At 42.4% G+C, this 23672-nt stretch overlaps 1 long non-coding RNA gene, 2 other non-coding genes and 1 pseudogene across 4 annotated transcripts; all 4 read right to left on the bottom strand.

Annotated features, from left to right (window-relative positions):
* Positions 1-804: 804 nt before the first annotated feature.
* Positions 805-17299, bottom strand: LOC139355349 (pyruvate kinase PKM pseudogene; annotated as a pseudogene).
* A 2903-nt stretch (positions 17300-20202) lies between these two features.
* Positions 20203-21942, bottom strand: LOC105496109 (uncharacterized). 2 transcript variants are annotated; one of them, XR_011623581.1, is made up of 6 exons: positions 21842-21942; positions 21288-21336; positions 21110-21186; positions 20952-21025; positions 20538-20607; positions 20203-20313 (listed from the first exon to the last, which is right to left on the bottom strand). It is a non-coding gene; the product is annotated as an uncharacterized lncRNA (long non-coding RNA). The 2 variants fall into 2 exon arrangements; XR_011623582.1 differs by having other exon boundaries at positions 21846-21938.
* Positions 20410-20482, bottom strand: LOC112429347 (small nucleolar RNA SNORD50). Its single transcript, XR_003021538.1, has one exon. It is a non-coding gene; the product is annotated as a small nucleolar RNA SNORD50 (small nucleolar RNA).
* On the bottom strand, positions 20745-20814 carry LOC112429348 (small nucleolar RNA SNORD50). Its single transcript, XR_003021540.1, has one exon. It is a non-coding gene; the product is annotated as a small nucleolar RNA SNORD50 (small nucleolar RNA).
* Positions 21943-23672: the final 1730 nt, after the last annotated feature.

The raw sequence follows: 23672 nt of genomic DNA, 5'->3' as shown, positions 1-23672 counted from the left end.
CTCAGCTTCTGGTGGTATACAGGCAATCTATGACATTCCTTGTCTTGTAGTGCATAACTCCAACCTCTACCTTTATCGTCACATGATGTTCTCTCTGTGTCTGTCTTTTTTATGGCCCTCTGTTATAAAGACTGCAGTCATATTGGATAGGACCCACCCTACTCCAGCGTCACCTCATTTTAACTCACTACATCTGCAATGATCCTATTTCCATTCTGTGGTACTAGGGATTAAGACTTCAACATATCTTTTTTGGGAAGACATAATTCAACCTATAACAAACTAGTAAATTCTGTATTTGTTGAATGAATGAATGAATGAATGAATGAATGAATGAATGTGATTCAGAGCACTGGAGGAGAAATTTGCCTTACCCCAGAGGACACCATTCTATTGTAGTGAGAGGGAATGAAAAACAGTGGATACATGTGAAAACTGGTGTAAGGAAATTGTGTTGTCTGACAACATCAAAATTCTCCATGAAGAGGGAGGTAAAACCATATTTTTAGGTGAGGAAAGAATTGAGATAGGGGAGGAAGGAGTGAAGAGATGTGGAGGAGAAAGGAAGTCTGAGGAACAAAAACTGACAAAGTGGCTGGGCACGGTGGCTCATGCTTGTAATCCTAGCACTTTGGGAGGCTGACGCAGATGTATCATGAGGTCAGGAGATTGAGACCAACCTGGCCAACATGGTGAAACCCTGTCTCTACTAAAAATACAAAAATTAGCTGGGTGTGTTGGCACATGCCTGTAGTCCCAGCTACTCAGGAGGCTGAGGTGGGAGAATCACTGAACCTGGGAGGCGGAGGTTGCAGGGTTGCAGTGAGCCGAGACCATGCCATTGCACTCCAGCCTGAGTAACAGAATGAGACACCGTCTCAAAAAAAAAGAAAGAAAACTGATAAGGGAAACAAGAATTGCCTGTAGTATTGAGAACCTGGTTGAGTTGGAGACCATAAATTTATGGTGGCATAAGTCTGCACTGCCATATGATTTAGGCAGCAAGGCTCAGTAATACTGGCATGTTATTGGGAAAGGCAATTGGTTGAATCAATCCATAGCTAGGTTTTTCCAGGTAGTGTTACAGACCAATGGATTCTTCTTGCCCACTGCACAGAAAAGCCAATACAATGAGATAGCAGTGTTGCAGCAGAGAGTTTAATTGTAGCAAGGCAACTGGATGGAAGAATGGGAGATATTTCTTGAATCTTCCTCCCGGAGAACTCAGAGGCTAGGGTTTTGAAGGATAATTTGGTGGGCTGGGTCTAGAGAATGAATGCTGTTGATTGATTAGGGATGAAATCATAGGGACTTTGAAACTGTCTTTGTGCCCTGAATCAGTTTCTGCATGGGGTGGGGGGGTGTCAGGGAATCACAGGACCCATAGAGTCAGTTCTTTGGCATGGGCCACAGGTACAGCTAGCATCTGCCAGGATGCCGAAGTCTGAAAAATATCTCAAAGACCAGTTTTAGATTTTACAATGGTAATGTTATTTATAGGAGCAATTAGGGTTACAAATCTTGTGACCTCCAGCTATGTAACTCCTGAACAGTAAACACTTACAGAAAAGTAAGCTAGGGAACAATGGCTTGTTATCGTTTAACTGTGTCTACGTCTTCACAGAATTCAGGCCACTCCCATAATTCTAACATTGTGGACTTTCATTAGCTTTAGGGAGGCAGTTTTGGTTCCTGAACAATAAGGGGTTAGTTTTAAGAAGGGACTGCTATCATCCTTGCTTTAAACTATCAACTAAATTCTTCCCATAGTTAGTTTGAACTGTGCCCGAGAATGAGCAAGAGTAGTTAGGTCTTGTGAGGTTAGAAGCAAGATAGAGTCAGTTATGTTAGATTTCTCTCATTGTTATAATTTTTGCAAAAGTGATTTCAGTAGTTGCCCAGGAAAGAAGACAGGGTAAGGAAGTTGGGAATATTGCATGAGAGGGCCACCAATAAACCTTGAAATTAGGCTGGATAGGAAGGGAAGTTAAAAACAAGTAGAATTTGATATGAAATGCAGAGGTCCTTAACTTTTCTTGCCATAGACGACTTTGCCAGTCTGATGAAGCCTATTGACCCCTTCTCAAAAAATATTTTAAAATGCATAAAAGATGCTCTTCAATTTACAATGAAGTTATGTTCCAATAAACCCCACTGAAAATATTGTAAGTTGAAAATGCATTTAATATAACTAACCTACTGAATATCATAGTTTTCCTAGTCTACCTTAAATGTGCTCAGAACACTTACTTTATCTTATAATTAGGCAGAATCATCTAACGCAAAGTTAAAATGTTGAATATCTCATATGCTTTATTAAATATTGCAGTAAAGTGAAAAACACAATGATTTTATGAGTATTTGACCTACAGTTTCTACTGAAAATGCATTGCTTTCACACCATTGTAAAGATGAAAAATCATAAGTTGAACCATTGTAAGTTGGGGACCGTCTGTACAAGATTACAAATGAAACCCTTTACATTAATATACAACTATCAAAATATTTAAACAAACCAAAAGTGTCCCATAGTAATATATGTGCTTCTTTGCATTAAATAACAAAATCTGTGACAGGCTTAAAGAGAAACATAATTTCTACATAGAAGTAATGTAGAGGTTTACATATTTGTGTCTGATCTGAACTGTAAGATATATAAAAATAGCTGTGGGTCTTAGTTCCTGTGGGAAGGTAAGAGCCTAACTCCGGTGGGCAAGTGGGCAGCTTGCTCCAATGTGCAATAATTGCCTTTCTAATTTCATGGACATTAGATGCCACGTGGATGAAAGAGGCAAACACCATATCCACATCCAATCCTACCCCACACTTCAGATCCTGGATGTCCTTTTCTGACATGGCAAGCACGTCCACAGCCACCAGGAAGGTCTACACCCTTTTTGCTGCCCAAGGAGCCACCATTTTCCACTGCTATCACCAGGAGGTCAGTACCTTTCTGCTCTGCCTGCAGAGAAATAAGTTATTACATCTGTAGATCTTGCTGCCCACTTCCACTACCTTACAAATGTTCTTGTAGTCCAGCCACAGGAAGTTCTAATCATAGTTTTCCATGTAGGCATTATCCAGTGTGATCTGAAGGTGGCTCCCTTCTTCAGCTCCACCTCCATGGGGACACTGCTCTGTGTGAGCCCAGTTCGTATCTCAGGCCCATTAGTGTCCAGAGCCACAGCAACTAGCCGCTAGAGATTGGGGTTCGAAGCAAAGCTTTCCAGAGTTGTGCACACGTTCTTGATAGTCTCTGCGTGGTACTCAAAAGTTCAGACAAGCCATATTAATTCCAGACTTAATCATCAGCATTTCCACCAATCAGGAAGCTGGGCTGATAGTACAGATGATGCCAGCATTCTGGGCTGTGGGGGTGGCCAGTCAGTGTTCAGACAGCACACATGCTACAGCAGTGTGTCAACTACGACCGTGGGCAGCTGCTGAGTCTGAAATGAAGGCCCTCCTGGCTTCACTCTGGGGCTTCCACTTGGCTTCTGAGGTCTTCCAGCATTTTCTCGCTCAGACTACTTGTAAATGCAGAGAGGTCAGGAGCCTAGGGATATTCACTCCTGTCCATTATATATGTTTTATTCCAGAATGTCTATTTGATTGTTTTCATATCATACGAATTATTTTTGATGGTCTTTTATTTCTGTATCATATACCAATGTCTCCCTTTATTTCTTTACACATTTTAACATACTCATTTCATAATTTTTATTTAAAATTTCTGTATCTGAAGTCCTTGTGAGTCTGGTCTTGAGGTTTGAAGATTTTGCTAATTCTTATTCATGCTGGCTCAGTTCCTTGTGTGTTTTGGATTTTTTTTTTCACTTTTAAATGTTTTTAAGTTGACATATTATAATTGTACATATTCGTGGGGGTACATAGTGATGTTTCAATATATATAATGTATAGTCATCAGATCGGGGCAATTAGCACATCCATCATCTCAAACATTTATCATTTCTTTGTGTTAGGAACATTCAATATCCTCCTTCAAGTTATCTGAAAGTATATATTATTGTTTAACTATAGTCATCCCACAGTGGTATAGAACACTAGAACTTATTCCTTCTACCTAGCTATAATTTTGTATCTTTTTTTTTTTTGAGACAGAGTTCTACTTTTGTTGCCCAGGCTGGAGTGCAGTGGTGCAATCTCGGCTCACCACAACCTCCGCCTCCCAGGTTTAAGCGATTCTCCTGCCTCAGCCTCCCGAGTAGCTGGAATTACAGGCATGCACCACCATGCCCAGCTAGTTTTTTGTATTTTTAGTAGAGACAGAGTTTCTCCATGTTGGTCAGGCTGATCTCAAACTCCTGACCTTAGGTGATCCACCCACCTTGACCTCCCAAAGTGCTGGGATTATAGGCATGAGCCACCACACCCAGCCTTAATTTTATATCCTTTAACAAATCTCCCCTATCTTCCCATTTCCCATAGCCCTGCCAACCTCTAGTATCCTTTGTTCTACATTTTACTTCTATGAGATCAACTTTTTTTTTTTTTTGAGACGAAGTCTCACTCTTGTCCCTCAGGCTGGAGTGCAATGGCGCGATGTCGGCTCACTGTAACCTCTGCCTCCTGGGTTCAAGCAATTCTCCTGCCTTAGCCTCCGGAGTAACTGGGATTATAGGCACCCGCCACCGCACCTGGCTAATTTTTGTATTTTTAGTAGAGATGGGGTTTCACCATGTTGGCCAGGCTGGTCTCGAACTCCTGACCTCAGGTGATCCACCTGCCTCTGCCTCCCAAATTGCTGGGATTACAGGCGTGAGCCACTGTGCCCGGCAAGATCAACTTTTGTTAGTTTCCACATGAGTGAGAATGTGTTGTGTTTAACTTTCTGTTCCTGGCTTATTTCACTTAACATAGTGTCTTCTGGTTCCATTCATGTTACTGCAGATGACATGATGTAATCTTTTTTATGACTGAATAGTAGCTCATTGTGTATATATACACCACGTTTTCCTTTTTTTTTTTTCTTTTGAGACAGGGTCTTGCTCTGTTGCTCAGCTTGGAGTGCAGTGGTGCTATCATGGCTCACTGCATGGCTCATTGCAGCCTCAATCTCCTGGGCTCAAGTGATACTCCCACCTCAGCCTCCCAAGGAACTAGGACTACAGGCGCACACTACTGTACTTAGCTAATTTTTAAAATTTTTTGTAGAGATGGATTCTTGCTACGTTGCCCAGGCTGGTTTTGAACTCCTTGGCTCAAGCAATTCTCCTACTTCAGCTTCCCAAAGTGCTGGGATTACAAGTGTGAGCCACTGTGTCCAGCCCAAATTTTCTTTAACCATTTATCTGTTGTTGGACACCTAGGTTTATTTCATATCTTAGCTATTGTGAATAGTGCTGCGATAAACATGGGGATGCAGATGACTCTTTGGAAAAAAACAGCTGTGCTTTCTATTGGTGACAAACCCATAGATATTGCTAGTACTACTGTGGTGTACAGTCTACATTTGTTATTGAAGGAAATTCTAAATTTCAGTTAGTGTTTAGTAAAAGTATACATATTTTCCCCTGTCCAAGTTCACAGACTTCTTGAATTTTATCCATGGCTCTCTATGGGACAGTGGAATCCCAGGTAAAAAGGGAGGAAGTGGAGGGAGAAAGTGGAGGAAGTCAAAGAAATAATAAACCAAATTGTTTGGACATTGACTTGTGAATATTAGAAATAGATGTTACAGAATAGAGCCACGAACCTGGTCTCAAACTCTTCAAAATTAGTAAGGGGCAGTAACCACCAAGTAGGAAAATGACAGCCTTGAAGTAAGACAAAAGGTGACAAGCCAGGTGATATGAACATGAAAAGATCAAGGGGTTTTACATAAAGATGGAGGAGTAATTGTTAAGAAGTGGCAGTAGGGAGTCTGGGCATGGTGACTCACGCCTGTAATCCCAGCACTTTGGGAGGCTGAGGCGGGCAGATCACTTGAGGCCAGGAGTTCAACACTAGCCTGGCCAACAGGGCGAAACCTTGTCTCTACTAAAAATACATAAATTAAGCCGGGCATGGTGGCTCACACCTGTAATTGCAGCACTTTGGGAGGCAGAGGCAGGTGGATCACTTGAGGTCAGGAGTTCAAGACCAGCCTGGTTAACATGGTGAAACCCCATTTCTACTAAACATATAAAAATTAGCTGGGTGTGGTGGCACACACCTGTAATCCCAGCTACTTGGGAGGCTGAGGCAGAGAATCACTTGAACCTGGGAGTTGGAGGCTGCAGTGAGCCGAGATTGTGCCACTGCACTCCAGCCTGGGCAACAGGGCAAGACTCCATCTTAAAAAATAAAATAAAATAAAAATAAAAATAAAAATACATACATTGGCTGGGTGTGGTGACATGCGTCTGTAATCCCAGCTACTAGGGAGGCTGAGGCATAAGAATCTCCTGAACCTGGGAGGGAGGTTGCAGTGAGCCAAGATTGTGCCATTGCACTCCACCTGGGTGACAGAGTAAGACTGTGTCTCAAAAAAAAAGAAGTGGCAGTACAGGGCAAGGAAGATACTAACCTTAACTTCATACCTGAGGAAGGAAGCAAGCTGCAGCGAGAGAAAGCAGTACCCTAAGGAGGGAAGAATCAGATTTTAATTAGGGCAAGGAGGTGGAAGAAATGCATGCCCACAAAAAAAGGTCGAGGATATGGGGGTAGTTTATTATCCCTGTAGACTGTGCAGTGGAAAGATTGAGAGAGAGAGGGCCATGTTGGGGGGTAGTGTAGACTAGAATGACTGCAAATGGATATGAGAGGATAGATTACCAGAGAGGTTTAATTTTTTAATGGTAATATAAACCCACTAGCTAGAGATTATTCTACTGTCCAGAGATAACCAGTGTACTATTAAACATTTGGACTATTTATTACTGTAAACTTTGTCATCCTGATAAAATTCAAGGCAACCTGAATTTCTAAAATTGATTAAATAACCATTTAATATCTACAAAAATAAAATGCAGCCGGGCACGGTGGCTCACACCTGTAATTGCAGCACTTTGGGAGGCCGAGGCAGGTGGATCACTTGAGGTCAGGAGTTCGAGACCAGTCTGGCCAACATGATGAAACCCCATCTCTACTAAAAATACAAAAATTAGCCGGGTGTGGTGGCATGCACTCCAGCCTGGGCAACCAAGTGAGACTTTGTCTCAAAAAAAAAAAAATAATTAAAAAATAATCCAGGCGCGGTGGCTCACGCCTGTAATCCCAGCACTTTGGGAGGCCGAGGTGGGCAGATCTGAAGGTCAAAAGATCGAGACTATCCTGGCCATAGTGAAACCCTGTCTCTACTAAAAATACAAAAATTAGCTGGGCATGGTGGCACATGCCTGTAGTCCCAGCTACTCAGGAGGCTGAGACAGGAGAATTGCTTGAACCCAGGAGGCACAGGTTGCAGTGAGCTGAGATCACGCCACTGCACTCTAGTCTGGTGACAGAGTGAGAGTCCGTCTCAAAAAAAAAAAAAAAAAAAAAAAAGGATAAAAAAAGAATAAAAGAAAATGCTCTCAATATTGCCAATGAAAAGAATGAGTAGGAGAATTTTTAATAATGTTGACAATTGTCATGATAGAAATTAAATGAGCTGGCCTGATCCTGGCTCACTGCAATCTCCATCTCCTGGGTTCAAGCACCTCCCGAGTAGCTGGGATTACAGGCATGCACTATCACACCCAGCTAACTTTTTTTGTATTTTCAGTAGAGACAGGGTTTCACCATATTGGCCAGACTGTTCTTCAACTCCTGACCTCAAGTGATTCACCCGCCTTGGCCTCCCAAACTGCTAGGATTACAGGTGTGAACCACCGTGCCCAGCCCCAGTTAGTCACTTATACTCAGGTAGAAGAGTGTTTAAGGCCGGGCACGTTGGCTCAGCCTGTAATGCCAGCACTTTGGGAGGCCGAGGCAGGCAGATCACCTGAGGTCAGGAGTTCAAGACTGGCCTGATGGTCATGGAGAAACCTCGTCTCTAGTAAAAACACAAAATTAGCCAGGCGTGGTGGTGCATGCCTGTAATCCCAGCTACTCGGGAGGCTGAGACAGGAGAATTGCTTGAACCTGGGAGGTGGAGGTTGCAGTGTCGAGATCATGTCATCGTACTCCAGCCTGGGCAATAAGAGTGAAACTCCATCTCGGGAAAAAAAAAAAAAAAAAGGAGTGCATAAGATGTCGTGTTAGCCATGGTGGTTGACACCCCAACATTCATTTTGTCCCCAAATGATTGGTTCACATCAATCATAGTGATGCCATTCTCCTTCATAGTAAGTAGTTTAGTAATGGATATATGATCTAATCTTGGTAAATGACCTGTGAAGTGTGGTCTGTCAGAAATTTCTGGAACAGATTTCCTCATTCTCAAGAAGAATAAAATAAGAGATAATCCCTCCTTTCCTCTGGCTAACGTTGTGTCTGGATACGATGTCTGGAACTACTGCCACCAGTTTGTGACCATGAGGGAAGCCATCCTGAGGGCAAAACTTACAGACCTAGGATGATGGAGCGGAAAATGGAACAAATCTGGGTTCTTAATATAATAACTGAGCCCTTACATCAATTTACTTTCATTACCTCTGAGCTTCCTTTTACAAGAGCTAAGAAATTTGGCCAGGTGTGGTGGCTCACGCCGAGGCGGGCGGATCACCTGAGGTCAGGAGTTCGAGACCAGCCTGGCCAACATAGCGAAATCCCGTCTCTACTAAAAGTACAAAAATTAGCTGGGTGTGGTGGAGGGCACCTGTAATCCCAGCTACTCGGGAGGCTGAGGCAGGAGACTCACTTGAACCGGGAGGCAGAGGTTGCAGTGAGCCAAGATCATGTCACTGCACTCCAGCCTGGGCGACAAGAGACTCCGTCTCATAAAAGAAAAAAACGTGGGCTGGGCGCGGTGGCTCACGCCTGTAATCCCAGCACTTTGGAAGGCCGAGGTGGGCGGATCACGAGGTCAAGAAATCGAGACCATTCTGGCCAACATGGTGAAACCCCGTCTCTACTAAAAATACAAAAATTAGCTGGGCTTAGTGGTGCTCGCCTGTAATCCCAGCTACTCGGGAGGCTGAGGCACGAGAATCGCTTGAACCCGGGAGGTGGAAGTTGAATCCGGAAGGCGGAGGTTGCGGAGTAGAAATGGAGCCGCTGCACTCCAGCCTGGCAACAGAGCAAGACTCCGTCTCAAAAAAAAAAGAAAAAGAAAGAAAAAAAAAAAAGGTCCGGGCGCGGTGGCTCACGCCTGTAATCCCAGCACTTTGGAAGGCCGAGGCGGGCAGATCACGAGGTTAAGAGATTGAGACCATTCTGGCCAACATGGTGAAACCCCGTCTCCACTAAAAAATACAAAAATTAGCTGGACCTGGTGGCGCTCGCCTGTAGTCCCAGCTACTTGGGAGGCTGAGGCACGAGAATCGCTTGAACCTGGGAGGCGGAGAGTGCAGTGAGCCAAGGTCATGCCCCTGCGCTCCAGCCTGGTGACAGAGCGAGACACTGTCTCCAAAAAAAAAAAAAAAAAAAAAAAAAAAAATTTGTATAGTTTAAGCCATTTTGGGTTTGATGTTATATTCGAGTAAAAGCATCTTAAGATAGAGATGGCGTTTTATTAAGAGATATGTATGGAAGATATGTTGAAATATAAAAAGTATATTTTGGAAAGTTTTATTACGTTGAAGCCAGGCATAGTGACATATTACTGTACTCCCAGCTACTTGGGAACCTGAAGCAGGATTGCTTGAGCCCAGAGTTAGAAGCTACAGTGAGCTGTGATCAAGCCACTGCACTCCAACCTGGGCAACAGCAAGAAACCTTGTCTCTTAAAAAAAAATATATATATATATATATAATGTATATAATATATATATTATAGGTGTGTGTTATATATATGTAACACACACATATATGTATATATTTTATATATATATATAATCACACACACATATATCTCAAAACATCCTTTGCTGGCATTAAACTCTCCAGCTGTGAGTTCTTCACCTTGCCAAGTGAAGTGGGAGCACACCAGCACTTTGGGAGGCTGAGGTGAGAGGATCACTTGAGTCCAGGAATTTGAGACCAGCCTGGGTAAAAGAGAGAGGCCCTGTCTCCATGAAAAAAGAAAAAAAAAAACATGCCAGTTGTGTGTGGTGGCATGTGCCTGCTAGTTGCAGCTACTTGGGAGGCTCCTGGGCTCAAGTCATCTGTGTGTCTTGGCCTCCCAAAGTGCTGGAATTATAGGTGTGAGCCATCACTCCATACCGTGCTGGGGTTTTTTTTTTTTGTTTTTTGTTTTTTTTTGAGACAAGAGTCTTCACTCTGTGGCCCAGCCTGCAGTGCAGTGGCATGATCTTTGCTCACTGCAACCTCCACCTCCCGGGTTCAAGCGATTTTCCTGCTTCAGTCTCCTGAGTAGCTGGGATTATAGAAGCGTGCCACCACGCCTGGCTAATTTTTGTATTTTTAGTAGAGACGGGGTTTCACCATGTTGGTCAGGCTGGTCTCAAACTCCTGACTTCACAGATCACAAATTTTTTTAACTGAAGGAATCTGATGGACCTAACTTATTCGAACGTAGTGGCTCACAATATTGTGTTTACTGATATGCATTGAAACACCCAATTTTATTAACAGTTATAGCTAATGCATGATGACAAGCACTATATTAAACATTTTATATGCATTATTTCTTTTTCTTTTTTTTTTTTTTAGATGGAGTCTCCATCTATCACCCAGACTGAAGTGCAATGGCATGATCTAGGCTCACTGCAACCTCCACCTCCCGGGTTCAAGTGATTCTCCTGCCTCAGCCTCCCGAGTAGCTGGGATTACAGGCACCTGCCACCACACCCAGCTATTTTTTGTATTTTTAGATTTTTATTTTTATTTTTATTTTTATTTTTATTTTTTTTGAGACGGAGTCTCGCTGTGTCCCCCAGGCTGGAGTGCAATGGCGCGATCTCGGCTCACTGCAAGCTCCGCCTCCCGGGATCCCGCCATTCTCCTGCCTCAGCCTCCCGCGTAGCTGGGACTACAGGCGCCCGCCATTGCGCCCGGCTAATTTTTTTTTTTTGTATTTTTAGTAGAGACGGGGTTTCACCGTGTTAGCCAGGATGGTCTCGATCTCCTGACCTTGTGATCCGCCCGCCTCGGCCTCCCAAAGTGCTGGGATTACAGGCGTGAGCCACCGCGCCCGGCTATTTTTAGATTTTTAGTAGAGATGGGGTTTCACCATGTTGGCCAGGCTGGACTTGAACTCCTGACATCCAGTGATCCGCCCACCTCAGCCTCCCAGAGTGCTGGAATTACAGGCGTGAGCCACCTCACCTGGTCTGCATTATTTCATTTAATGCATGTAAAGTGTCTCTAAAGCATATGCTCTGACTGGAATACTCTGAATTTAATCACTAGGAGAACACATGAGAGCACTGTAGAATCATGAAGACATTATATATCTATATGGACAGGTGGGCTATGTTTGTGGCAGCAGGAAACGGCCCTGTTCTGTTACAGCACTAGCTAGAACACAATAAAATCAAATTGTGAAGAAACACAGTATCTTGTTAGAAATTAAGTCAACTTAAAAAATTCACAGATTAAAAAAATTTTATTCTATAAATTTCAAAGAAGTACAAAAATAGAGAAAGAGTATAATAAACTCCCAAGAGCCCATCATCCAACATTAACAATTATCAACTTCAGGCTAATCTTGTTTCATCTATACCCTTCAACCACTTCCTTTGTTTTCTGCATTATTTTGAAACAAATCTCAGACATCAAATCATTTCATCCATAAATAACTCAGTATGTCTAAAAGATACAGCCTCTTTAACAACAAAAAGAGCCACAATGCCATTATCACACCTAACAAAGTCCCAATTATTTTTTGATACATGAAATAGCCTGTATTTAAGCATGTATCTCATAAATGTTATCTTTTTTTTTTTTTTACAATATTGAATGAGAATCCAACTGGGATGCAAACATTGAGAATGTTGATATATCTTCTCAGTTTCCTGATTTATAGGTTACCCATTCATCTCTTGTTGGTTTCTTTCCTTGCAATTTATTTGTTATAGAAATCATTTGTAGAGTTTTATAGTCTGGATTTTGCTGATTGTATCTCTGTAATGTAGTTTAACATTTTCCTCTGTCATCTGTAAATTGGTAATTATATCCAGAGGCTTTATCAAATTCATATTCATTTTTATTGTTTTCAGACAAGAGTCTGAAATAGGCAGTGTCAAATTCTTTCTTCAGGGACATATAATATTTCATCACCTCTTTTTTGGATGTTAGCAGTTGTTGATATTTATTGCCTATATATATTAATTCATTAGAATGTTGCAAAATGATGATCAAATTACGCCAATCTTTTTTCATTGTTAACTGGAATATATCAATAAAGACAAACTTTTTATCACTTTTTATTTGATTATGTCAGTACAGTTGGTATTGGAAAGTCCCTTTATTTGCAGTTCTGAAACTGATGATTAGCATCCTTTAACACTATTAAATTCAGTTTTTAAAAGCATCATTCTGAATTCATAGATTTGAAGACATTTTATGTCTTTTTCTCTATTACAGCTCAATAATAGTCAAATTTTCCATCTTTGGAAAGTGAGAGACTCTCCAAGTTGACTCCTGAGTTCCTTTTTTCTTTTGAGATGGATCTCCCTCTGTCACCCAGGCTGGAGTGCAGTGGTGAGATCTCGGATTACTGCAACCTCCGCTTCCCAGGTTCAAGCGATTCTTCTGCCTCAGCCTCCTGAGTAGCTGGGATTACAGGCACCCGCCACCATGCCCAGCTAATTTTTGTATTTTTAGTAGAGATGGGGTTTTACCATGTTGGCCAGGCTGGTCTCGAACTCCTGACCTCAAGTCCTCACTGGGATTACAGGCATGAGCCACCGTGCTTGGCCTCCTGAGTTCTTTTAACACAACTCTATAACAGTCTTGCTACCTGCTATAGCAAGGTACAACAAGCTCATCTTGTACATTTCCTGTCTCAGATCTATTTCCTTTTAGTGGTAAGTGGTATTTAGAGGCCACAATCTGGGCCCTAGGGATAGGGTTCGTAGATTTTGATGTGTATGAATCATACTTGGAGTTTCTGTGTTTTCTTTCACAGTGGTTCCCATTTGACTAAGAGTGAAATCCTTTCAATGACACATTAAGCCCTACATAAGCTGCATGCCTTGCTTCCTTTCTCACTATGCATGCTCCTTCTTATGCGCCACTGCTATGGAAATGCACTTTTCCCAGATATATGCACAGATCAATCTCTCACCCTCTGTTAGGTGAGAGATTGAGCTACGCACACATGTAAATCTCTGCTTAATTAATCTCACCTTTTCATTGAAGCCTATTCTGTCAACCCCATTTACTTCAATTGCCTCTTAGATGAGAGAATCCCCATTTGAAACTGCAATACTAATTATCTCCCCAAACCCACTCCCAATATCTCATATTCTATTTTTTGTGTCACTTCTCATTTTTTAACATAGTTTATAATTTATTATATAATGTCCTTCTCGTCTACCTACAATGTAAGTTCCACAAGAGCAGAGGTTTTTGTTTGGTTCACTACTGTATCTTTCGTGCCTAGGATAGTACCTATACATGGTAGGCATTCAGGATATTTGTTCAATGAACAAATGAATGCAAACCTTAGTATATTTCTGAATCATCACACACTTAGTCTATCAGTATGGTTCAATCTCCTGAGGAACAGATTGAATTGAAAGCAAACAACATCCTTCAAGAAAGTGAGCTATATCAATATGTGGGGACAAGTCCATGAATTTCAAAACTATCCTAATATTTCTGGGCATGTGGCCAAACTGAACAATGTTTGTCTCCCTCTCTCCCTCCCTTCCTTCCTTTGTTTTTCTCTCCCTTCCTCCGTTTCTCTCCTTCTCTTTCTTTCTCTTGAGACGGGGTCTTGCTGAGCCTAGGCTGGTCTTAAACTCAGGGGCTCAAGCGATTCTCCTGCCTCAGCCTTCCGAGTAGCGGGGATTACAGGCATGCCACCACGCCTGGCTGCTTTTTTCTTTTTTTTTTTAAGGGCTAGTCAATGTACATTCACTTTTGAAAAAGAAATGTAGTATAAACTCAGAATCTCCATCAGCAATGAAATTCAAGTCAGAATTAAGATATATTTCAAAGAGTATACCTTACTATTGTTCCAGAGTAGTTTAGTGTGTTTAATGCTAATGTTCTCATTGAAGCAATTAAACTAATGAACTATTAGCAACAATTCCCAAATTGTACTTTTGTTTTTACTTTATTTTATTTTATTTTATTTTATTTTTTTGAGACGGAGTCTCACGCTGTTGCCCAGGCTGGAGTGCAGTGGCGCGATCTCGGCTCACTGCAAGCTCCGCCTCCCGGGTTCCCGCCATTCTCCTGCCTCAGCCTCCTGAGTAGCTGGGACTACAGGCGCCCGCCACCGCGCCCGGCTAATTTTTTGTTTTTTTTTTTTCAGTAGAGACGGGGTTTCACTGTGGTCTCGATCTCCTGACCTTGTGATCCGCCCGCCTCGGCCTCCCAAAGTGCTGGGATTACAGGCTTGAGCCACCGCGCCCGGCCTTTTTTTTTTTTTTTGAGACGGAGTCTCGCTCTGTCGCCCAGGCTGGAGTGCAGTGGCGCAATCTCGGCTCACTACAAGCTCCGCCTCCCGGGTTCACGCCATTCTCCGGCCTCAGCCTCCCGAGTAGCTGGGACTACAGGCGCCCGCCACTGCGCCCGGCTAATTTTTTCTATTTTTAGTAGAGACGGGGTTTCACCATGGTCTCGATCTCCTGACCTTGTGATCCGCCCGCCTCGGCCTTCCAAAGTGCTGGGATTACAGGCGTGAGCCACCGCGCCCGGCCTTATTTTGTTTTTTGAGACAGAGTCTTGCTCTGTCACCCAGGCTGGAGTGCAGTGGCGTGATCTTGGCTCACTGCAACATCCGCCTCCTGGGTTAAAGCGATTCTCCTGCCTCAGCCTCCCAAGTAGCTGGGATTAAAGGCTCATGCCACCATGCCAGGCTAATTTTCGTATTTTTAGTAGAGATGGGGTTTCACCATGTTGGCCAAGCTGATCTCGAACTCCTGACCTCAAGTGATCTGCCCGCCTTGGCCTCCCAAAGTGCTGGGATTACAGGCGTGAGTCACTATGCCTGGCCTTAATCAACTACTTTTATACAAAAGTACAGGTTGCGGCTGGATGCAGTGGCTCACACCTGTAATCCCAGGACTTTGGGAGCCTGAGGCGGTCAGATCACGAGGTCATGGTGAAACCCTGTCTCTACTAAAACTACAAAAATTGGTTGGCCATAGTGGTGTGCGCCTGTAGTCCCAGCTACTTGGGAGGCTGAGGCAGGAGAATCGCTTGAACCTAGGAAGCAGAGGTTGCAGTGAGTTGAGATGGCACCACTGCACTCCAGCCTGGCAACAGAGCACGTCTGTTTCCAAAAAAAAAAAAAAAAAAAAAAAGTAGTTGATTAAAATTATTTAGTATAGGTGTGGCTACTCACATCAATAATCACAGCTACTCAGGAGGCTGAGGCAGGAGGACCACTTGAGGTCAGGAATTCAAGAACAGCTTGGGCTACAGAGTGAGCTCTCATTGCTTTAAAAAAAAAAAAAAAAAGGCAGCTTGGTGAGGAGACCCACACTTGTAATCTCAGCACTTTTGGAGGCCAAGCTGGAAGGATCACTTGAGGTCAGGAGTTTAAGAGCAGCCTGGGCAACACAGTGACACCCCATCCCTACAGAAAGTAATACAAATCAGCTGAACTTGGTGGCACATGCTGAAGGATCTCCTGGTTATTTGGGAGGCTGAGTGGGAGGATCCCTTGAGCCCAAGAGTTCAAGGTGGCAGTGAGCTATGATTAGGCACTGCATTCCAGCCTGGGTGACAGAGTGAGACCCTGTCTCTAAAATAATTAATGACGATAACAATGATAATGTTATTTGGCCTGTATTTTTGTTACTGCTCATATCCATCTTTTTTAATGCACTAAACGTGTTTTTATTGATGGTATGGCCTCCAGTTATAAAAAATATGGATATAAGCCTAATAAAGACACAGTGCAAATAACTTCAAATAACTTTTTCTTTTTTTTTGAGAAAGGGTCTCACTGTTGCCCAGCTGGAGTGCAGTGGCACAATCATAGCTCACTGTAGTCTTGACCTCCTGGGCTCAAGCAATCCTCCCATCTCAGCTGCCACATAGCCAGATCCTCCAAGTAACCCAGTTACTTTTTAACACGTTGTAGAGATGGTCTTGCTATGTTGCCCACTGGTCTCAAATTCCTGGCCTCAAGCGATCTTCCCACTTTGGCCTCCCAAAGTACTGGGATTACAGGCATGAGCCACTGCACCTGACCTAATAAACTATTTTTGTACAAAGGACAATTTGGGGTTTGTTGCTAATAGTTGGTCACTTTAACTGCATCAATAAGAACACAGGCATTAAACACACTAAAATTCTCTAGGGCAATAGCAAGGTGTGTTCTTTGGGGTATATCTCAATTCTGACTTTTGAATCTCATCATTTATAGTGATTCTGGGCTTACATTATACTTCGTTTTGGGGTATTCAAAATATGAATTTTGGGGGTATACAGTCAGGACACAACAGCTTCTGACTTTTCTCATTTCTGTCTCTTTTGGATAATTTAAATCATGCCACCAGTTCCACCCTAAAAAACATGTTGAACTCCATTCCATTCGGTATTTTATGGATGCCAACACATTGTCCTAGGCACCAAGTTTAAACAGAGATTAAAGGGAAGTCTCTGCTTTAGAAGAACTGACACTCCAGGTCCAGAAGGGAGAAACCAATAATCACATGTTACATGGCTCATTCCATAGTATAATTGGAGAGGGGCTTATTCTACCTTGTTTTCAGCAGCACGTTTCTATGGCACATCTGATCCTCTGTCATTACCTGTGACAATTTTCCAGCCCTCTCTTTTTTTTTTTTTCCCCTTCCCTGATCAGCTTGGGATTACAAGGTCAATACAGTAATTTTAGCACTTTTACCTGCATCCTCAATACTCTTGGCCCATTATTGCTCTGCTCCTCCTGGTCAGTTTATCTCTGATTTTGGATTAATCCAGTCTTATCTTTTTGCTCCCAAGGAGATAAGCACCACACAATACTGAATATGCTGATTATCTTTGTTAAAATTAGTGGTTTTCAGCCTCTGCTGATACTTTATCAATGCTAGGCAAGTTTATAACTTGTCCATGGTCAGCTCCATTTTCTCCAAATCTGCAGGGTCTGATGAAAAAGCCTTATCATACCTCCTAAATTCCTCATCTTATTCTCTCCTGAAGATCACTTTGTTACTTTGCAAAGTCATGATCAGACACTAACTTCTTCAGTTTTCATGTTGACTAATGGTCTGTATTAAATCCAAGGCAATTTCCAGCAACTTTTGCTTGGTTCCCATCCTTCTTTTTCTTGGCTCATTTCATTCCAGGCATCCTTGGTTTTCTACTTAGTTTCTGTTCCTAACAAATATGGCACTTGAACTTGGCAGCAGATTCCTGTGTCCTGATTTTTGTCCCTTGGCACAAATTATTCTCTAGGATTTGAATAAACCTGGAATGTCCTAATCCTGAAAGGCCACAGGGTTCAACTCTTGGACACCTTTTTTTCTCTATTGGTGATCTCATCTAATCTTATGGCTTTAAATATGCCTTCCATATGTCGATGACTCCCAATTTTATTTTAGTCAGATCTCTCCTCTGAACTGTGGACCTCTATAACTACTCAAAAATCCCAATTTGAATATCATGTGCTATCTTAAACTTAACATGTTCAAAATCAAGCTAACAAGAGAACATTTTTGGAAGTGATGGATATAGTCATTATCTTGTTAATGGTTTCATGAGTGTATTCCTATGAAAAAAACTCATCAAATTGCATACTTTTTAAATGTACACATTTTTGTATATCAGTTATACCCACTACAGGAGGTAAGGACAAAACAATTTCCTGATCTCAGTGAAGTGATGCACATTTGTAAATTATCCCCTTCAAATGACAGATCTTTTGCATATTCTGAAGTGCCTTTTCCATTGCTCGTTTGAAGAGAACTATAATAAAAGAAGTAACAAGATAAAGTTCTCAAATAGGTTGGACTGGACTGTACTTGATTTGGGATTCTGATTAAACCCTCATAACTCTGATAAACTCAGCTACATGGCATGCTGAGACCTCAGCAGTGGGGAGACCAGGACTCATCAGAGTAAGACAAGGAGTCTAGTTCTCATACTGAAAAGGTATCCTCTTCTGCCCCAAGATGGTCTCTAATGATGTTATTCTACAGGGTGGAATAAGATCAGAGGGAGTGGTAATATGCAGTTAAGTCATGCATATTAATATATACTTATAACTAAGTACTATGTTATAAGTATTGTTTGGATCCAGAACCAAGTTTTTGGAAAGGTAGGGAGGGTCCTACTCCCAGAAAAGGACTAGCAAAAGATAAGCAGTTTATTCTAGTAGGCTGAAATTCAAAGAAAGGCTCTAATCCCAACTGGGGAACTGTTACAAAAACCATGAAAACAGCTAAAAGCTCTTTCATACACACTGGGCAGTGAGGATTGATGTGTTAGTTCACAGGACACTTGACTGGGGAGCCAAGCACAGTGGATATTGGGTTTCCGGCAATAGAACTAATTTTAGAAAGCACCAAATGGTAGGTTTGAGCTTACTATATTTTAAGATTACCTGGAAGCCTGGTGTAAGGCAGAAGGAAAATTCCTGTTGGCTGAAGTCACTAAAGTCAGACACATGTAAATTGCCTTTGAACTTCTGAAGCCAATCAGAATCAAGGATATCCCAGTTTAATTATTATAGTCAAGCTCCTTAGGTCCTTAAGGATTTTTTTTAGCCTGGCCTGTTGCTCACGATAGAGCATAGAGGTGCAATTATGGCTGATTGTAGCTTCAGTTTCCTAGGTTCAAGTGATTCTATCTCAGCCTCCTGAGTAGCTGGAACAAGTGCACATCACCACACCCAGTTAGTTCTCTTATTTGTAGAGATGGCATCTTGCTGTTTCCAGGTTGGTCTCAAGCAACCCTTCCTAAATGCTGGGATTACAGGCATGAGCCACTGCACCTGGTCCCAAGCAGCAGATATGCTCTGGAGGGTGAATTTATGCAACTGATCTTAACCAATATTGCCTGAGTTTTTAGGAGGCTATTACAGACTAACAGCCTCCTGTGTGATTAGAAATTGCCATCAAGGAGTCGGTAACCAAAACTGAGCTTTCAAGTTCAATTCCATTCAAGTTAAACCTTTTTGGATCTGACTCTACTTACAGGATATTCTTACATTTCTAACTCCCTTGCTCACGAATCTTAAGGGTATTTATACATGTTTTCTGTCCCACACACATCCACCCTATTGGTACCCAAATCCTCAATATTTGTCTCTCAGACTCTGAACCATACTGTCTTTGCTCAGTATTTCTTGGGCCTATTTTCCCAACATCTGTGCTGGTTTAAACTCAAATCCACTTGTTCTATTTTCAAGAATTCTTCATAGCTTGACTTTTCCTTGGCATCCTGTGCCACTATTGACAAAATGGTGTTTTATTTCAGGAGTCTTGGCAGAGCCTAGCACAGGCCAGTGTATATAAATGTGGAGTACTAATTTTGATATCAACTAAGAAAATGTGACATATTAAAAGATCTATTGGGAGGCAAGGGAGTTAGAAGGAGCTACAGAAAAAGAGGTCAGAGGGCTTGAAAGCAAATAGTCTATTTCACAACTTTGTCTTGGTTGCCAGCTTTGACAAAAGGGAAATGGCACTCTTCCCTGAAAACTGTGGAATATGAATAGTCTTTTACCACATATTCTATAACAGTAAGTGCCTGGCCCTATTCTAGGCACTTTTGAAGTAATGAAACACAGATCTTAAAATTTTATGCAGAAGTTCTGGAAGGGGGAGAAAAACAATGATTAATAGTTTTATGTCTAGCAGGCAAGGGTTATCGGAGATCAAGGGTATAAATGCAAACACTGCTTTCACTGCCATCTTACACACACTACCTTCATAGTGAAGGTGTATTTTCTATCTCCAAATGTAATGTTACATGCCTAAGGCTTCTCTCTCATTTTATTTGGTAGTATCAGATAGTAGTGGATTTTCCATTTAATGCCCGCCATGTTATTTCAGGACCTATTTAAAATAATTAAAAACAACATAATCCAAAATTACGTGTTTTATTTTCGTGTTTGTAAAACGAAGAGCTTTTTTTCTGGATGGTTTTCTTATCAGCTTTTCATACAACAGTCAAGTAAACCTCGTGGCACTAGCCCTAGAAAAGGAAAAACATGAGATTCTTACAAGACTACCAACATTACAACAGCTTATGTAAAAGCATTAAAAAAAAGTATTGTCCTTATAATGGTCCATCTCAGAAGCCAGATCCGTAAAAGTTTTTTTTTCAACAGAAGTTCAGGTTCGGGATAAGATCATCACAGATAAGACCAAGGACACAATATTCACTAATCGCTAAGCAAACAGAAAAACTCCACTTACAGAAATCGTTGCAACTTTGGAACTTCCAAGACAATCTGGCCTCTTATCAATGGGCAGACAGCGACCCTCACTGTTGGCAGAAAAAAAAAAAACAACAACCCGGGATTTTATAACAGAACTGTTATAAACTTTTACGGATCTTTTATAACAGAACTGTTATAAAATCCCGTCAACAAAATTTACTCCACTTCTGAATTATTGGTCTTAATCTCAGAAGCCGAATCCGTATTTATTTTTCTTCAGGTTATCAGCTTCGGGATAGGTTTCATCATTGATTAGACCAATCAGACCTTGTATATGTACACATTAACACATTAAACTGCACTTCTGTGACACTGACCATAAGCCAAGGTAAAGGTAAAAGGCAAGTATTATAGTACAAATACTACAGAACTTTTAAGCCATACAACCTACTTCAAAATGAAGCTGCTAGTCAGTGACATCCGACATTCATTATCTTCACTGGCTGATCGTCCACACCCAGAATGCTGTTCAATGACAAAAAAATTTGATTTAGTCTAGGTGTGGATTAAATACTATGCTCTATCATAAAGTACTAAAACAACACATACCCATGAAGAGTGTCAGGTTTAACCAAGCGGTTTTCCATTAAATATTCTCCCGCATATTCTGGAATTCTTTCATGTATCTAACAAAAAAAAGTAAGTATCAAACGATGCAACAGTTCCTATTCCTGTAAATCAACAGGTTTACTCCTTTAGTTTGGTAACTAAGCTTAACAGCTCTTACCTTTGCATCTTCAGAGCTGCTCTGCTGGGCCATGACAGCGCCATTGTTCCTGCGGGAAACCGATAAGCATTCTCGCAGAAACGTCACACTCCAAGGTGTTTTTCCACACAAAACCTTTCCCCTTCATTAATCCGAATTGCACACAACGCCGCCTTCGAACAGCTCAGTCTCAATGCAGGGTTGAGGCTGCCCGTTTTAAAACAACGCCGACGGAAGGCCTTCGCCATTTTAGTAAAGGCCCCTTGCTCTTAAAACTAACCCTCTGCCCCAATTAAGTGTGGCTTTTCCGCCGCCGTTCAGGCACATGCCAGAGGCCAGCAAGCGCGGCACCCGTGGCCGATCAGCGTTCTCCTCACGCCAAAACTCGGAGCCTGTGGCCGTCACGACTCAATCTCAGTACATGTGGCGGTCGGGCTGCACATTTCCCACGTGCAAGCTTTCAACTCTCAGCACTCTAAGCTCTACACTAAGATGGTTTCACACTATCAAAACTCTTAACTCGGCCTCTACCTCCACCTTTTGCTCCAGTACTCTCCCGCAACACCGACGCTTACCTACCACACAACCAAACGATCACGAAGGCCTACGTAAAAGACCGAAACGCGCAGCCAGTAGCTCCTTATATAGCCTCCCCGTCAGAACGAGGCTGCCCCGCCCTCTCGCACCTATTGGACATGGAAGTAGACAGGGGTGTGGCCGCGAATTAGCGGGAGCGCGCGCGGAGGCTCTTCCGAGGCCCGTCCCGCGTTGTGGCGCGCGCGCCGCAGGCCGGCCGCGCGCCCGGCCATTTCCCGGCGCGCGCCCGCAGGCGCAATGCGAAGCGTAGCTTGCTAGTCTTGCGCCCGACTTGGCCCTACGTGGCGCGGGTGTGGCGCCAGAATTCAAACAGCTGCAGTTGGAAACGACGCTATCGCCTGCCACAAGCCAAGTTCGCTCAGGACAGATTGGGTCTGAGAGTGGACCCAAGTTTTGCAGCACAGGGCCGCCTCAGCTTAGGACCGACTCGAGAAGCCGGGCTGGCTAGCCGGCGCCGGCTGTAGTGGGCCCCCAGCGGAGGCCGCCGGAGGAGCGGGCTAGCTCTGGCCGCAGCACTCCGGGGAAGGGCAGTTGGCTGGCAGAAAAGCTTGGGTGAAAAAGCAGACAGCGCCACGTGAGAACCGCCCCAGCGTGCGGGTCCTCAGGGCCTCAGGGCGGGCATCAAGGCCCCATGGGGGCCCATTCGTCTTCACGCTTCCTCGTGCCAAGCATCCGGTTACACTAAACCTGACCACACAAGTCTCCCTCAAACAGCGAACGTGAGGTTCAGTACTCCATTTCGCAGAGGAGAAAACTGAGGCTTAAAACAGCCAGGTAATTTGCCTAAGGTCACACAGCTGAAATGCTTTGCTAATTTTTAACTTCTTTGTACTCAGTTATATTGAAAACGAGAGAAAGATTAATTTGAGGAGTATCCCTGAATACTTTATCCAGACGACAAACTTACAAAATTCAAAAGCAGTGCTTTCATTAATTAGCATGTTTGAGTTAATTTGTGTGCGTGTGTGTTTGTGCACACATTTGAACATTTCAGTATGTGAAAATTCAGGCCCTTGACTTCTGTATTTCAAAGCACTACTTATTAAAGTTATGTGTGCATTTGATTATGGTCCGATTCTGCTAGAGTGTGGGAGAAACACATCTGATTTTGTGCTCTGCTGTTTATTTTTTCTTAAAACAGTGCCTAGCATTAAGTAGGTTGTTGGTAATGGTTAAATGAATGAATTAACAAATACATTCGGTGACTTTTTAGAAAATTAGAATGAAGATCAAACTTCACATTCAAAGGCAGTGAAAAGCACTTTTCTCTAGCAGGAACCTAAATAATGAAGTATTGTCAGGGCCGGGCATTTTGTCGGTTTTTATATTACTTCGTAATGTCTAATATAAATTTTCATATTGCTCATAGTAAATAGTAAAACAAGCAAAATTAATACAGTACAAAAGGATATAAGAAGCAAAGTAGGCTGGGTGTGGTGGCTCATGCCTGTAATTACAGCACTTTGGGAGGCCGAGGTGGGAAGATTGCTTGAGCCCAAGACCCTGTCTCTATTGTATTAAAAAAAAAAAATTAAAAAGTTAACAAAAAAAAGCATAGTGAAAGTATCTTTCCACATGCCTGGGAATCTTCTCCCTAGTTGTACTCTTCAGCAATGCCACTGTTAACAGTTTTTGAGACTTCCTATGCAAATACAAATATATGTACGTCGTTTTTCACATACAAATGGGATCTATATGTTCTGCAACTTGTTTATCCTTCTTGTATCATAAACATCTTTCCATATCAGTACATATAGATGACTTCTTTTTTTTTTTTTTTTCCAGACAAGGTCTCACTTTGTCACGCAG

The sequence above is a fragment of the Macaca nemestrina genome, chromosome 5 (genome assembly GCF_043159975.1).
Source record: "Macaca nemestrina isolate mMacNem1 chromosome 5, mMacNem.hap1, whole genome shotgun sequence".
NCBI classification, from domain to species: Eukaryota; Metazoa; Chordata; class Mammalia; order Primates; family Cercopithecidae; genus Macaca; species Macaca nemestrina.
The sequence above is the reverse complement of the archived record's forward strand: the minus strand, read 5'-3'. Positions and strand labels throughout refer to the sequence as shown.